The following is a 14,400-nucleotide window of genomic DNA, read 5'->3' on the forward strand; positions in this document are numbered from 1 at the left end:
TTTAGACTGTTAAACACTACCGAGTGTGCAGCTGAGAGAATAAAAAGTAAAATAACTTTAAATAATAAATTATTTAATCATTATAATTTTTTAAATATTTACTATATATCATAAATAATCAGATTCTCATTTGTGTTAATGACAGTCTTTTAAATTACAAATTTAGTATTTTTGCTTAGATTTTTGTCATAGTCCTGGTTCTAGTTCTAGGACTACATTAAAGACATAGGATGTAAAAAAGCTTAGTTTCTAGTTGAAAGTTAGCTTGTTAGCATTCATGTAGGTAATGACTCCAGCTCATTAACCTGCCCTTGTTCTGTAATAAGTTGGTATTACTATAAAAACCCAAACTGAAACTTAGCATCCTCAAAACTATTAATGAAAATGTATTAAATTGTGTTTCTTTACTTGTTTTCCTGTTATGAGTCCAAAATACAAAAATTTGCATCTTCTGGTCCTCTGAGTAAGACGTAAGTTCTATTTGGTAATGATGCCATCTGACAACTGAGGAAGCCTTAGGCGATGTACCAGAGATATACATAAAATAAATAAATAAATGGTCAGATAAGCATATTATCTACTGCAGCTCAAGTTTAGTCCATTAACTTTATAGTTTATATGTTACCTAACAAGCAAGCAATTCAGCACATCATAAACACAAATTGTTAAGTTTAACCATCAGAGTTATGCTATTTTTGGTGGTACCTTTGTGTCATTTTGCTTAGGTTTGGAGGGGGCATGCAGCTAATGCTAAGGGTGACGTGGATTATGCTATGCAGAGGTCAGCCAAACATCACAAATGGGAGAGGCATGGAAAAACATCAAAGATAAAAAAAAATCAAACCACTTGTTTGTGACACTGCCCCCTGGTGACAGTACACAGCAAAAACATGTAAATGTTCAACCAATTAAGAACTCTGAAATGTACTTTATAAGTTTGTTGTCCACTACTGACTTCTTGGCTTAATATAATAGCTCCCCGTTCTGATAGTGCAACTTCTGCATGCATATCCATTTCATGCTTTGGAGAGGCAAAGCATGAAACAGACACGGTGGACCGGCATGTCTATTACACATTTTGATGTGACACTGGATTGAAATGTTGGTCCGTACAGCTGTTTGTAGGCGACCTCTGTAAAACCACATTGGATCCTTTAGTAGTAGAGTGATTTACCAGATATAGTTTACAAGGTGAAAAGTCTTCTTTCTGTTGTCTCTTAGGCATCCTCCACAACAGAAATAGAGATAGTTAGCATTGCTCAGATGTAACCCAGCACAGACTTCTATTAGAAACCAGAAGTACAGTTGTTATATGGTGACAGTATCCGGGGCGTACGAATAAATTCATCATATGCCACATGATAAGATATGAATGTTTCACCAGCCCTCCCCCTTATATCTTTCCCATACTGTCTGAGATGTCTACATTACTTTCTGTGCTAAAAGTTAGACACCATCTGAAATATGAAACCAGAGGATGCTTGGTTTATTCTAGCTTTAAGAACTGGCTGCAAATCTTCTAGACAAACACTAAAATGTGAAAAAAAATCTTTTTTATAACATTAAACCCTTGGAACAAAACCAACTTTGCATTTCGCAGTTTTCCTGCCTCTTGTATGTGCAGGTAGGAAACGCCGACTTTAATCATGTATATTAGCGTTCCCCTCTGCTATACACTTTCTCTTTTCCTTTCTGTGCAGCCAGTCATTTGTCACCATTAGCAACAGTCCTCAGGTACCCCAACCCAATGAGCTGTGATCATGTGACATGGTGCAGCCACTTAGATTAAAGTAAAGCAGAGAGAAGGGGGTAAAATAAGAAACAAGACAAAGGGTTATAAGGTGACCATGTTTGACAGACGAGGAGGCGAAAAAGGAGCAATAGGAGAGATAAGAGGAGGAAAGGTAAGAGGAGAAAAAGAGATTTGGTCACCTTGCCTTCAGGATGGATGGCAGCCAGAGATTCAGAGTGATAATTTGAGGTCAGTAATGGATGAAAGCATGACAAGGATAAGGATGTGCAGATTCAGCTACTGATTGCTTCAGCATCCATCAACAGCACCGGGGCCCTCCAGCATTCAGATGGTTGAGAAGGCTTAATTAAATCAATTAAAATCAAAACTACATATTTCAGTTTTAAAAATGATCCTATGCAGATTGAAAAAAGACTAAAAGCGTACAACAAATGTGCATCCTTGAAGCAGCCTGAAGTGCCAAATCTAGAAGTTCTATAATTTATCCATAATTCCTCAGAAAGATGGTGACAATCGGTCCAAAAGCTGCCACACAAGCTGTTAAAAGATAAATAAAGAAAAAGACATGAATGCTCACTGTTAATTAGTGAATCATTGGAATTTTTTTCAGTAGCACTGGATTAAAATAGCAACAAATAAATTTTTTTTGCATTTTTACCCCAGCAAAACCATTTAGCTCACCCATAGTTGCTTTTTCATTTGTTTTTGACCTCTTAAAGACGAAAGCGTGAGCTGCAGGGATATTTCAGAAAGACCTCAAACTCATTACAAATTGCAGCTGATATCACGGCCCTTCATATCAAATGTCCTGTTGAATTTTAAGATAAGGCACACACACATTCACACGTGTTGCTATATGAGGTCCACCACAGCTGATGAAGATTTTGATGTTAGGAGCTTAAATACTAGGACAGGGGGTTCTTTGAGTACAGTAGTTTGTTACTCTGTATCATTTTCCTACCTCACACTGCCTTTTTAGTGGGAAGTACCCTGACAGCTTAAAGCAAAATCCTGCTTTACTCTCCCTTTCCCGCTGTCTGTTTTTCAGTCTCCTCGCCCCTCCTGCACTGTTCTGGTGGCTGATCTACAACTAGAGGACAAGCGAGATTATGTACGGATTAAGAAGAAAGGCCTGACCCACTTGCTTTTCAGGGACCCAAAAAAGGCCCATGTGGAGGCTGGCTTTCATTCAGCGTCTGTACTTCTGACACTTGAAGTTCACGTGTATCGCTCTTAAGACTATAATTAGCTTGGCTGGCTTATGGTGTTTAAATGCTTCCTTGACTTACTGACTGATTGAGAGTTCCCTGTGTAAATCTACCAGTACTATCCCATACCCCAAAAATAGACTTCACATCAGTTTTTAAAATGTATTTAATTATTTATTTATTTTTTATTATTCTGGGCTCGCTTGCAGTTTAGGTGGCATTTTGCATTTTTCGAGCCCCAAAGATAACGCAAGAATGAAGGCGAGAGTCAAGTCAGCATGCAAAGAGGAAAAGAGGAGTGGACACGGGGGCTGAGGCGGTGGAGATAAGTACCGAGCGAGTGGAAAGAGAGCAGCCAAGAGGAAGGGAGAGGATAGAAAGAAGTGACAGTGTGATGTAGTGACAGAGGAAGTGCGAGAAGGCGAGCGGCAGCCAAAGTGGCAAGACAAAGACACAAGGAAAAGCTACATGAGGTAGAAAAGAACCTGGGGAGTGAGAGGAGAGTGAGAGGAGAGGAGTGAGAGAGAATGAGACCCAGGAGGTAAACTAATCACTGAGCACGCAATGCAATTTTCTGGCTCTGTGCCTCCACCCCGTCATACTCCTCCCTCCTTTGCACTCCCTCCCACCATGCACCCCCCCTTCATCTCGGGGGCTCTTTTTACTATTCCGCTCACACACGCTGTCTCTCGCTCCTCTATCTATCAGGCTGTACCATTTCACTGCCCCCCCCTCCCCTCTCTCTTCTGTAGTACCGCTCTGTAATTCCCTTTGGCTCCCAAAAATGGATTGATCCACTCTGGCCATCAGCATTTTAAAAAATATGCTGTGGATGAAGGAAAAGGGACTTCTAATGGAGCGACTTGGGTGATTCTGTATCATGTTTAAATGGCAAAATGTATTATTTAGTGCTAAATAAGGTTTGGGGTTTTTTTGGGTGAGTGCTGTTTTCTTCTTTCTGTGATACGGCTTGTTTGTGATAAATCGAGTGATTGTGGAAAATACAACAACAGAAGAAGGGGAAAAAAATGATGTAAAACAGCATCTGTGCATGCGTGTGCGTATAGTGTGTTTTCCCCCAGGCGAAGGAATTTAGAAAACGTTTGATATCGCAGCAGTAAAGGTTTAAAGTGTCTCGAGTCTCTCTCCCGAGAGCGGCGGCGGGCGGCTGCCTGCCTCACTGTTTTGCAGCGCCTTGATGATGATGATAGATGTTCACTCCAGACATGCAAATACAGCAGGCGGCTCCATAGAACCGCGCACATGCTCCCACTCACAAACACACACACACAGGCACACACATACCAGCTCATGTGAATGCTTAACTATAATCAAGTCATCCATTCATATATTAATCTTCCATTTATGGGGAAATACCCCAGAGAAAATGCAGAAAGCTCCCGCTCGCAGCAGTCTCAAAACTGCCTTTTTTTTCACAGTCGCGCCGGATGAAAAGCAATATTAGTCATATAATGTGTTAATTTGAGAGATGGGAACGCTTTCTCAAAGAGAAAGGTGTAAATGTGTGAGGAAAGTGAGCAACTCATTATTGACATGCACTATGTCACCTCATTCATCACAAATGAAACTGCTCTCACACTGCTGAGGCACACAGGGACACACAGCCATACTTGAACATACAGGTATAATGTTTATCATAACGCAACAAAATGTAGACATTGCCTTTTTCGCAGACAAACACACAAAAAAAACGTGTTCATATTCAGACAAATTCAACTTTGGCACAGATCAACATATCCTTCCCTTAAACATGTAATTAAACCCTTAAAAAGCCACCTAAATACTTGCACAGCTACCATCCTTACTTTCAAGCAATAAAAAGTCCAAACGTACACACACAGACACAGTAACACACACACGCGCGTTCACACACGATCAGATTTTTACACCAGGCTTCACACCATCACACAGCGCCACTATGGGAAAGCCCTGAGCCCCATTGCTAACCTGAGGGGATCCGGTGACACAAAGCATATGTGTTAACCTCAACTGCTACTCTGTGACAGGCCCATTGAGTATAACTTGTTGTGACAGATCAAAATATCTGCCTCGCAGGTGCAGGGAAAAAGACAGACAGACAGAGAGAAAGTGAAAGAGAAAGCATATTACATGGTCATCAAAACAGAAAAGGTGTTTTAGTCATACTGGAGCGCTTTAAGGTTACCAGTAGGTACTTTGCAGTAGGGCACAGCAGACTGCGATGTAAATAGCTACTGACAATGAGGAAAAAATTAAAAGTCATCACAGTTCCCACAGAGCTGCAGTGAAAAAAAAAATCTCTCCTGCCTTTTGCAGCATTTTCTCCCCTCATAAACAGCTTCCTCCCATCACCCCAAAATTGGCTAACACAATATGATATAAATCCTCTGAGACAGTGGACTAGATTCATGGTGTCAGCTTTTCCAGCTCTTAAAAATGCTTGCACACAAACACACACAGGGAGGCAGTCATAACACGCATGTACAGCTGAGATTGGGAACTCCTGGGTGCCTTTGCATTTCTGGGCTATTGGGGGATGTAGATGGATGATAGGAGGAAAAAGATGTGTGTGTGTGGTGGGGGGATGGGGCTAAATCGATAGTGGTATCCTGAGAACCCATCCTTTCCTCAATGAATCTATGCAGGGGAGAGTGGATGCTGACAGGACAAAGCCACCTCCAGACGCTAGAGCGAGGCCTCTTCCCCATCTAAGGTTCCTTTCATCAGTGCACTGCAGTTACTGATTGGCCGTTTGAGGAGACGCAAACATCCCTTGCAGTCAATAAAAGCAGTGTCTGTGATCGCAGCTGTATCTGCTTGTCTCTGCCTCAGAGCTAAAAAGGGCTGAGATGTGCGATAAGACACACACACTGTGATGAAAATCTAGTGCAAATAGTGAAGCTTCGCCGATGCGTTGATGATATGACAAGAATGATCTGTGTGTGTGTTTTTCAATTGGGTACAGTAGCTTGAAAACACTGGTTTAACCTCGCCGGGATGTAAAAAAAAAAATCTGACAAGTACAATGTTTGGTTGTTGTAGTATAAAACATGCTAGACAGCTGTGAGCTGGTTGACTATCAAGCTGTGTTTGAGTTGGAGCCGAGTATTCTGTACCCTGCTGGACCTTTTATTTGATGTTTCATTTTACCAGGGATGTTTAATAAACCTATAAACACCACCTTGAAAAAGCTCATTATTCAAATTATACCAGTAACATGGCATCTGTGTGAGTGAAAGTCAAAGAGTTTTTGCAGAATTTTTTGTCACAACCTTGAAGGATTGTTGACGTATTTACAGTTGGATCCATACTTATTTGGACAGAGAAGACATTTTTCTAATTTTGGTTCTGCACATTACCACAAGGAATTTTAAATGAACAACTCAGACGCAGTTGACATGCAGACTTTCAGTTTTAATTCAGTGGGTTGAACAAAAACATTGCATAAAAACGTGAGGAACTAAGCACTTTTACCGCACTCCCTTCATTTCAGGGGCCCAAACGTAAAGGACAAACTAAAAAACTGAAAATAAAACATTCATTTCTAATACTTGGTTAAAAAACCTTTGTTGGCAATGACAGCCTGAAGTCTTAGACTCATGGACATCACCAGATGCTGGGTTTCCTCCTTTTTAATGCTCTTCCAGGCCTTTAGTGCAGCAGCTTTCAGTTGCTGTTTGATTGGGGCCTTTCTGTCCAAAGCTGAGTGCACCAGTGCTTTCTTTGTTTCGGAGGATATAGATTTTGCCACTCCTGATAATTTAGCAATTTCTTAGATTTTCGCAGCTTAAGGATGGCTTGTTTCACCTGCAGAAGTCAATTGTCCAATTAATTTTGGTCCCTTTAAAAAGAGGGTGGCACATGTTAAGGAGGTGAAACTCCTAAATCTTTCATCCAATTTGAATGTGGATACCCTTAAATGAAAGCTGAGAGTCTACGCATTATGTCCATTAATTCCAGTAATTGCAATATGTTTCAGTAAAAAGGTAAACCTATGTCAATGTCCTAATATATATATATATATGTATGTACATAACTGTAAGCTCAGATATTTGTCAATACTTTGCTTAAACCAGGATTAATCATTACTTTTTTACTCTTTTAATTATTCTGTTTATCAGCATTCATTCAAAGCCATGTTTTTGTCAGACTATAACCTGCGGCATACCACAGGGGTCTATTTTGGGCCCTATTCTCTTTTCAGTATACATCCCCTTAATGAGAATCAAACTGCGCACTGTCAGGAAGCTTATTTCAGAAGTATTACTTCATCTCTCGGATCTCTGGGTTCATATTATAACATCATGGAAAAACCTTTGTTATATTTTTTGATTCTACTCTGAAATTAGATTTGGAGATTTGTTGTCAAAGCGAGAGAATTCAATTAAGACTTTTAGCTAAAGTTAAATAGTTTCTTTCTTTTAATGATCCTGAGAAGGTGATCCATGCTTTCATCACTGTATTTGTTTGTATGCCAGATTGGGCAAGGCACTGTTATCATGATTGCAGTTAGTAAAATCTGCTGTTAGACTCCTGACTGGTAAATGACAACATGAACACTGGCCATCTCCTCATTTTAAAATCCTTTGGTTCACCTTATAAATACTTGCATGGGCATACCCCTAAGTATCTCTCAGAGATCCTATAGTTTTATATTCCTTGTTGAATGCTTAGGTCAGTTGAGCAGGAGCATTCCTAAAACCAGCTGCTGGTTTGTACAGCAGCTCAAAAACTCTGGAACAGCCTCCCCCTGCAGATCAGACAGTCTGTTTCACTAACAGTTTTCAAATCACAACTCTTCTCTGTAGCCTCTTCATTTTCATTAAAATTTTCAACTGTGTCACCCTTTGAGCAGTGCAGGCTGCTGTTTTTGAATATTTATAATCATGCTTTTAATTACAATCTCTTATTGTTTTGTAATTTAATCTTCACAATTGTTTTATTGATTGTTGTGCAGCACTATGGTTAACGTCTGCTGTGCTTAAATGTGCTACTATATATAAATGAGCATAACCTGATATATATACATATGTGTGTGTTGTTGTTGTTTTTTACATGCACTATATATAGTATATATAGTGCATATAGTGCATGTAAAAATCTACATTTGCTTGCTTTTGTCAACACCACCCACATGTATACTCTCTCTAACATCACAAATTACACTGCCTAGATATGAAATCTATTACAAATATACATGTATGATTAATACATCCGGTGTAGTTAGTAGCTCTAATCATGTCATGTTTGCTGCCCACAGCTGGCTGTGCATCGGATTATTTCCTTTTCCTCTATCAAATAGCTGACCTTGGTTACAGGACCAGTGGTCTGGATCTAAGGATAAATAATGTTTGGTTGTTTACATGTCTCACAGGTCAGCTGCTAAAAACTGAATCCGGGCTTATATTGCACATGTATCCTGCTCCCCCACATCTCTCTCAACAAGCTCAAAAGGAAGCGGGACATATTGTTTAGCTATTATGTTACATCACCGTGTGTGCCACAACACTTAGCAGGGAAGTTTTTATGTCAACACTCCAATCATACAGATTGCTTCTCTTACCTGAAAAAAACTGATAAACCTCAATGGAACCATGTTTGCCTCCATTAAAGCTTGTTCCATGTCATGTGAAACACAGGTTGGCCATTACCGCTGCAGAGCACTTTAAGTTCAGTGAGTGGACAGATAGAGCTTGGATGAAAGAGGAGAGGGTCTGCGGTTGTTTGGATGAGGTTGTGTGTGTGTGTGTGTGTGTGTGTGTGTGTGTGTGTGTGTGTGTGTGTGTGTCTGGGAAAGTGAATAACAAGAAGCAGTAATTAATTGCCAGAATGTGATTGGTACATCTAAGATGGAGCTACTTTTTAGCTTAAAAAAAATACATTATTGTCAGTTTTTTTTCTGATTCATTAAAATTGCACATATGGTTTAAGAAAAAGACGATCTATCAAATTTAGGTTTCATATCAACATTATCTTGCGTAAAACACTTCACAGTATAAAACAACTAATGCACAGCTGTAAAAAAGTATTTGCTCCTTTCCTGATTTCTTATCTTTTTTGCATATTTGTCACATTTACATGTTTCAGATCATCAAACAAAATTTAATATTAAACAAATACAACCTGAGTAAATAAAAAATGCCATTTAAAAACGATGATTTCATTTCTTGAGGAAACAACAGCTATCCAAACCTACATGGCCCTGTGGGAAAAAGTGATTGCCCCCTAAACCTAATAACTGGTTGTGCCACCCTTGGCAACAAGAACTGCAATCAAGCGTTTGCGATAACTGGCAATGAGTCTGTGGAGGATTTCTGGCCCACTCTCCTATGCAGAATTGTTTTAATTTGGCCTCACTGGAGGGTTTTTGAGTATGAACGGCCTGTTTAAGTATCTCAATCAGATTTAAGTCCAAACTTTGACTAGGCCACTCAAACCTTCATTTTGTTCCCTTTGAGCCACACAAAGGTGGACTTGAAGACTTGAAAGTATTGTTTTGGATCATTGTCTTGCTACATAACTGAAGTGCGCTTGAGTTTCAGGGCACAAATTGATGGCTGGACTTTCTCCTTGAGGATTTTCTGTTAAAGAACAGAGTTCATGGTTCCATCATTTGCAGCAAGGCATCCAGGTCCTGAAGCAGCAAAGCAGCAGCCATAGACCACTTTGCTACCACCACCATGTTTCAGTGTTTCTATGATTTTCTTTTTATGAAATGCTGTATTAGTCTACACCAGATGTAACAGGACAGTTTTATCTTGCCAGTCCACAGAATATTTTCCTAAAGGTTTTGGGAATCATCAAGATGCTTTGTGGCTCTTACTGGATGAGTCTTTGATGCACTCTTGGAGTAATTTGGTAGGACCTGCTACTGGTTCTCCACTGTTTTAAGTTTTCTCCATTTGTGCTTTGTTGAAGTCCCAAAGCCTTTCCACAATAAAAGATGCCAATTAATTTGTTTCTCAGTTGTTTCTTTCGATCATGACATGATGTGTTGCTTTTTGAGATCTTTCAGCCTACTTCACTTTGTCATACAGGTTCTAGTGATTTCTTGACTTAACAGGTCTGGCAGTAATCAGGCCTGGGTGTAGGTAGTGAAATTAAAATGTGGTTAATCACAGGTAATTGATGATTTAAAAAGGGTGAGGGGGAAGAAATTATTTTTTTCATGTTACCTTTGTTTGTTATTAAAATTTGTTTGCTGATCTGAAACAAGTCAGCAAACCCTCATGTGGCAAATATGCAAAAAACAAAGGGATCAGGAAGAGGGCAATTACTTTTTCACAGTACCACATATGATGTCTTAGATGATACATAAAAGCTTAATATTAATTGAATTTTATGCCATTTTATAGGCTCGTTATAATATTACAGTCATAGTTGTTTTTGTTTTCCTTTTATAACTGCACAATAAACATTTAACTCCAGGGTGTTTTCACTCACTGTACACATAAGTGGTATAGATATTGAAACAGTATATATTTTAACAATATTTTAAACTTAGTTATGAACAGAAATATGATGAAGAACCGAGAGAGAGTGTGTGGGAACATTGGGTAGAGCTGATGACTCCTGGGAGTTGCTAAGTGGTGGTAACTGGATTCCAACATGTTGCAGTCTGGGAAATCTCCTGATGAATAGGAGGAAGAGAAGACTGTGGAAGAGGGATGACAAGAAAGCAGGCAGGATGAAAACCTGCCTGTGTAATGTACAGGCATCATGCCAAGGCGTCCATTTCATTCACAAAACCCCCAAGCATGTGCAGCCTTAGGCTGAACAATCTGCTCTTAGCCCAGGGGAAAAAGGGAAGAAAGCTCTCACTCCACCTACTCATTATTTGCTTTCTTTCCACCTTTGTTTTTTTTACCCTACTTTTCAAAAGCTGAACTATAGGTAAGCGATTAGTGCTGTTAGGACTGACAATTCATGGAAAGAGTTGTGTTGTTTTGTTGTGTTTTGTTTTTTTAATTGCATAATATGGTTTTGGTCTTGCTGGAAGATGCACTTTCCGAATGCCCCACTAGTTGTTTCCTAAAATGTCTTACAGTAAATATTAAAATGTTACCTCATTAATCAACATTTCTTTGGATCTGTCTACATGGCCAACAAGAATGCTGCTTTGAGTATCCCTGGCTGGTTTGACTTGTTTTTCAAGTCTAAAATGACTCATTTGGCATGGGACCAACTACATCTTCATGCATCTGCATCTGAACACAGTATATCACCTACACGCTTGTACTATCAGGGTAATGTAGCTGCTGTAATTAACCGAACCAAATTACTGGGGCCTGTGTGCCAATATTGCGTCCTTCTAAAATTACAGTAGACTCTTCAAAATGGAAAAATGTGGTTTTACTTTTTCATAAAAAGCCTTCCATTTGACATGAGGCTGCTCAACTGACCCTGACCCTCGGGTAATTTGAGTCAGAGGAGCTGCTCCAGTTAGTCTGGTCATCAGTTTGAAAGAAAAAAACCCCAGCTTACACAAAAATGATATGCCAAATGATCAGCAATTTAACTTAAAGCAGTTTAGTTTTTTACCCATACTCTGTATCATAAAAGAGGCTGGAGCTACAAATTTAACACACTTTAGTGCATGTTTGTTATTTATTGATAGCCACCCAGGGCTGATGCATTTGCTTTGACTCACCAACTCAGTGACTGTTGTGTTCACGTACGTGCCTGTAGGTGTCTATGTGTAGGAGTATAGTTTAAGAAAACACATTTCTTAGATCATGCATGTGGGCCTTTGTGCCCGCACACATACAGAATCCAGAATCTGTGCTGCGACATATTACATTTGAAATTATACAACCCTCAGCTTTAGATCAATATTGAAAGACTGTGAGACGTAGTTATTGTAAGATGTCAAACTCAAAATGATGATTCAAGTGGAGAAGAAGATAATAACAAGGAAAAATCTGCCAGACAGTCCAGACAGTGTCAGTGTCTCTTCCTTCATACAGCACACAACAAGAGATGGTCTGCTCCAGAGTACTGGAAATACTCTGTGTAATTTGCACATCAACATAACTGGCAGATTAAAGATGCTTAATTAAATGTTTTGGACACTTGTGTTTTGACATCCACATTTCAGGTAGGTAGCAGTGTGAAAACTGTTTCAGAGAGATATCAAAGTAGCTGGTTTGTCAAATTCAGAAGTTGGGCATGTCCTGAAAAGCAGGTGAAAGCAAACTACAAAATGCTAAATGATGGGGAAGACTGAGGGCATTTGGATCACAGTAAAATTGTTTGCGTTGTGAAGAAACATTTGTTTGTGAGTGCACATTAAGTTCAGTATTTCAGGGTTGCCAGGAGAAAGCCTCTTCTCTGAAAACAGAACATGGAAGCATGGCTTAGGCTTGCAAAGTTGCATTTGAAACAAAGTCTTTTGGACGCACAGGACCCTGTTGGAAAAACAGCCCAACCCAACTACACAACCACCTCATAACATCTGTTAAAAACAGTGGTGGATATGTGATAATTTGGGCTGTTTTGCATCTACAGGATCTTGGCACCTTGCAGTCAAAGAGTTGACCATCACCTCTGAATGCCAAAGTATTCTAGAGTAAAATGTGAGGCCATTTGTCCGACAGATCAAGCTCAGCCCAAAGTGATCTGGAACGTACAATGATCTCAAGCACAACAGCAAATCTACAACAGAATGACTGAAGAAGTAAAGAATCAAGGTGTTGCAATGATGCAGTCAAAGTCCAGACCTTAACTCGATTAAAATGCTGTGGGGGGGAACCAGTGTTAAGTTCGCTGACCACGTCATAGCTAACATTTTCTTCTGATGAAAAGTAGATGCTAACTAAATAAAAACGAATGCATGAGGAAATGTATTGACACTTTTGTCAGTGAATAAAAGAGATGCAAGTATGGTAAGAAGGGAGCCAATGATAACTAATTCAGTGGTGTAGAAAGCCAGGATGAGTTTGGAAATGATTCAATCAGAAGTAATCTCCCTTTAGAGTGAGGTTAGATTTTATTTGCCTCTTTTTGGGGGGTTACAACTAGCTCCCATGCTCCCTTTTTCGCATTAAAACACAAGAAAATGTCATTGCTTTGGTTGGAGGAAAAGAAGAGCAGACATAGAGACACATTTTGCATTCGATGTCAAGGAAAACAGGACGCTTTGTAAACCATGTGGAGCAACTCTCCAGTAAAAGTACAATAAACTCTTACACTTTATATTTTAGTGAACCCAATCAAGTTCACATTTTGTCTATTACACTTTTATGATATTTAGTTTACTAAAACTAGACAAATTTTTAATCAAGGCTAGGGCTTAAACTAAGTCAAAATTTGCTGTCCAATGTTTTTTAGTTCATATGATGTATTTAAATATATAACCTTAGATCTAAAAGAGGGTGTACTTTTTTTTTTTTTTTTTTACCATGACTCTATATATTAACTAGCTGAGTCTTAGAGACAAAGTTCTGTGAACTAATGAAAAAGGAGAAAAAAAGAAACAGTCCAAGGGGAAAATTTGGCTATATATGGCTGCGAATGGAAGTGACACACTCTAATGTTGCTCTTTATTGTTGATTTCACTGCTGATAAGAGCACATGGATGGGTGCAAAGGTATACTGAAGCATTCTGTGCTTGGATTACACCAAATGCATCAAAACTCACTGGATGTTTCATCATTCATCAGGACAACCAATGGGCCTTTCAGGGTAAAGTTTTGGAATAACCCTGACTGGCTAAGGCAGCCAGCAGATCTCAATCTTGTAGCAGAATACCTGATTAAAGAGCTAAAAGTGTTTGCAGTGAAAGCCTGAGAGAGCATCACCAGGGAAAATAAACCTCTAGTTATCTATATGGGTCGGAGACTTCAAAGTTCGGACGCAGTGTGCTTTAAAAAAAAGGGCATGTCTCCCACAGAGTTCATGGCATCATAATGCAAATCTCCTCAAATTACAGAGGACTCTTGGAACGTTTATTTATGTTAGTTTAAATTAAATTTCCTGAAACTCAGCGTCTGATGGAATCACGGAGCTGTCTAAATATTTAAAATCTGGATATATGTGTAGATTTTCCATTTACACACTTCACAGCATAAGAAGTAATGGTTGGGTGGTCAACCAGCAGGGGTAGAAAAACACAAACAAAAGCTAAAAGCACAGGGATATTAACAAGGAAAAAATTCCTGTTAAATGTGATTCTGAGTCTTGTAGTTGGAGCATGACTTTTGGAGCTGGTGGTGTGCTGGGGGGAAAGAGGAAGATCAGGAGGAAGAAGACAGGCAGAGAAAGTAGGACAAAGATGGGTGGGCTTGGCTGTGGAACGACGGTGTCTCTAATCTGGACTGAGCAGCTGCTATTACTCCAGCACTCTCACATGAAGTGAAAGCAAAAAATCCTACTCGTGCTTTAACATCGAGGAGGGAAATCAAAAACACAGGCTGCTGTTAGAAGCAGCACAAAACCTTT

General features: G+C 39.4%; 1 protein-coding gene across 1 annotated transcript in view; it reads right to left on the reverse strand.

The window, feature by feature from the left end:
• xkr6b (XK, Kell blood group complex subunit-related family, member 6b) overlaps positions 1-14,400 on the reverse strand; it is a 61,734-nt gene that overhangs the window by 11,904 nt on the left and 35,430 nt on the right. The gene's annotated exons all lie outside the window — the stretch shown is intronic.

This window comes from Oreochromis aureus, linkage group 15, assembly GCF_013358895.1.
Source record: "Oreochromis aureus strain Israel breed Guangdong linkage group 15, ZZ_aureus, whole genome shotgun sequence".
Classification (NCBI taxonomy): domain Eukaryota; kingdom Metazoa; phylum Chordata; class Actinopteri; order Cichliformes; family Cichlidae; genus Oreochromis; species Oreochromis aureus.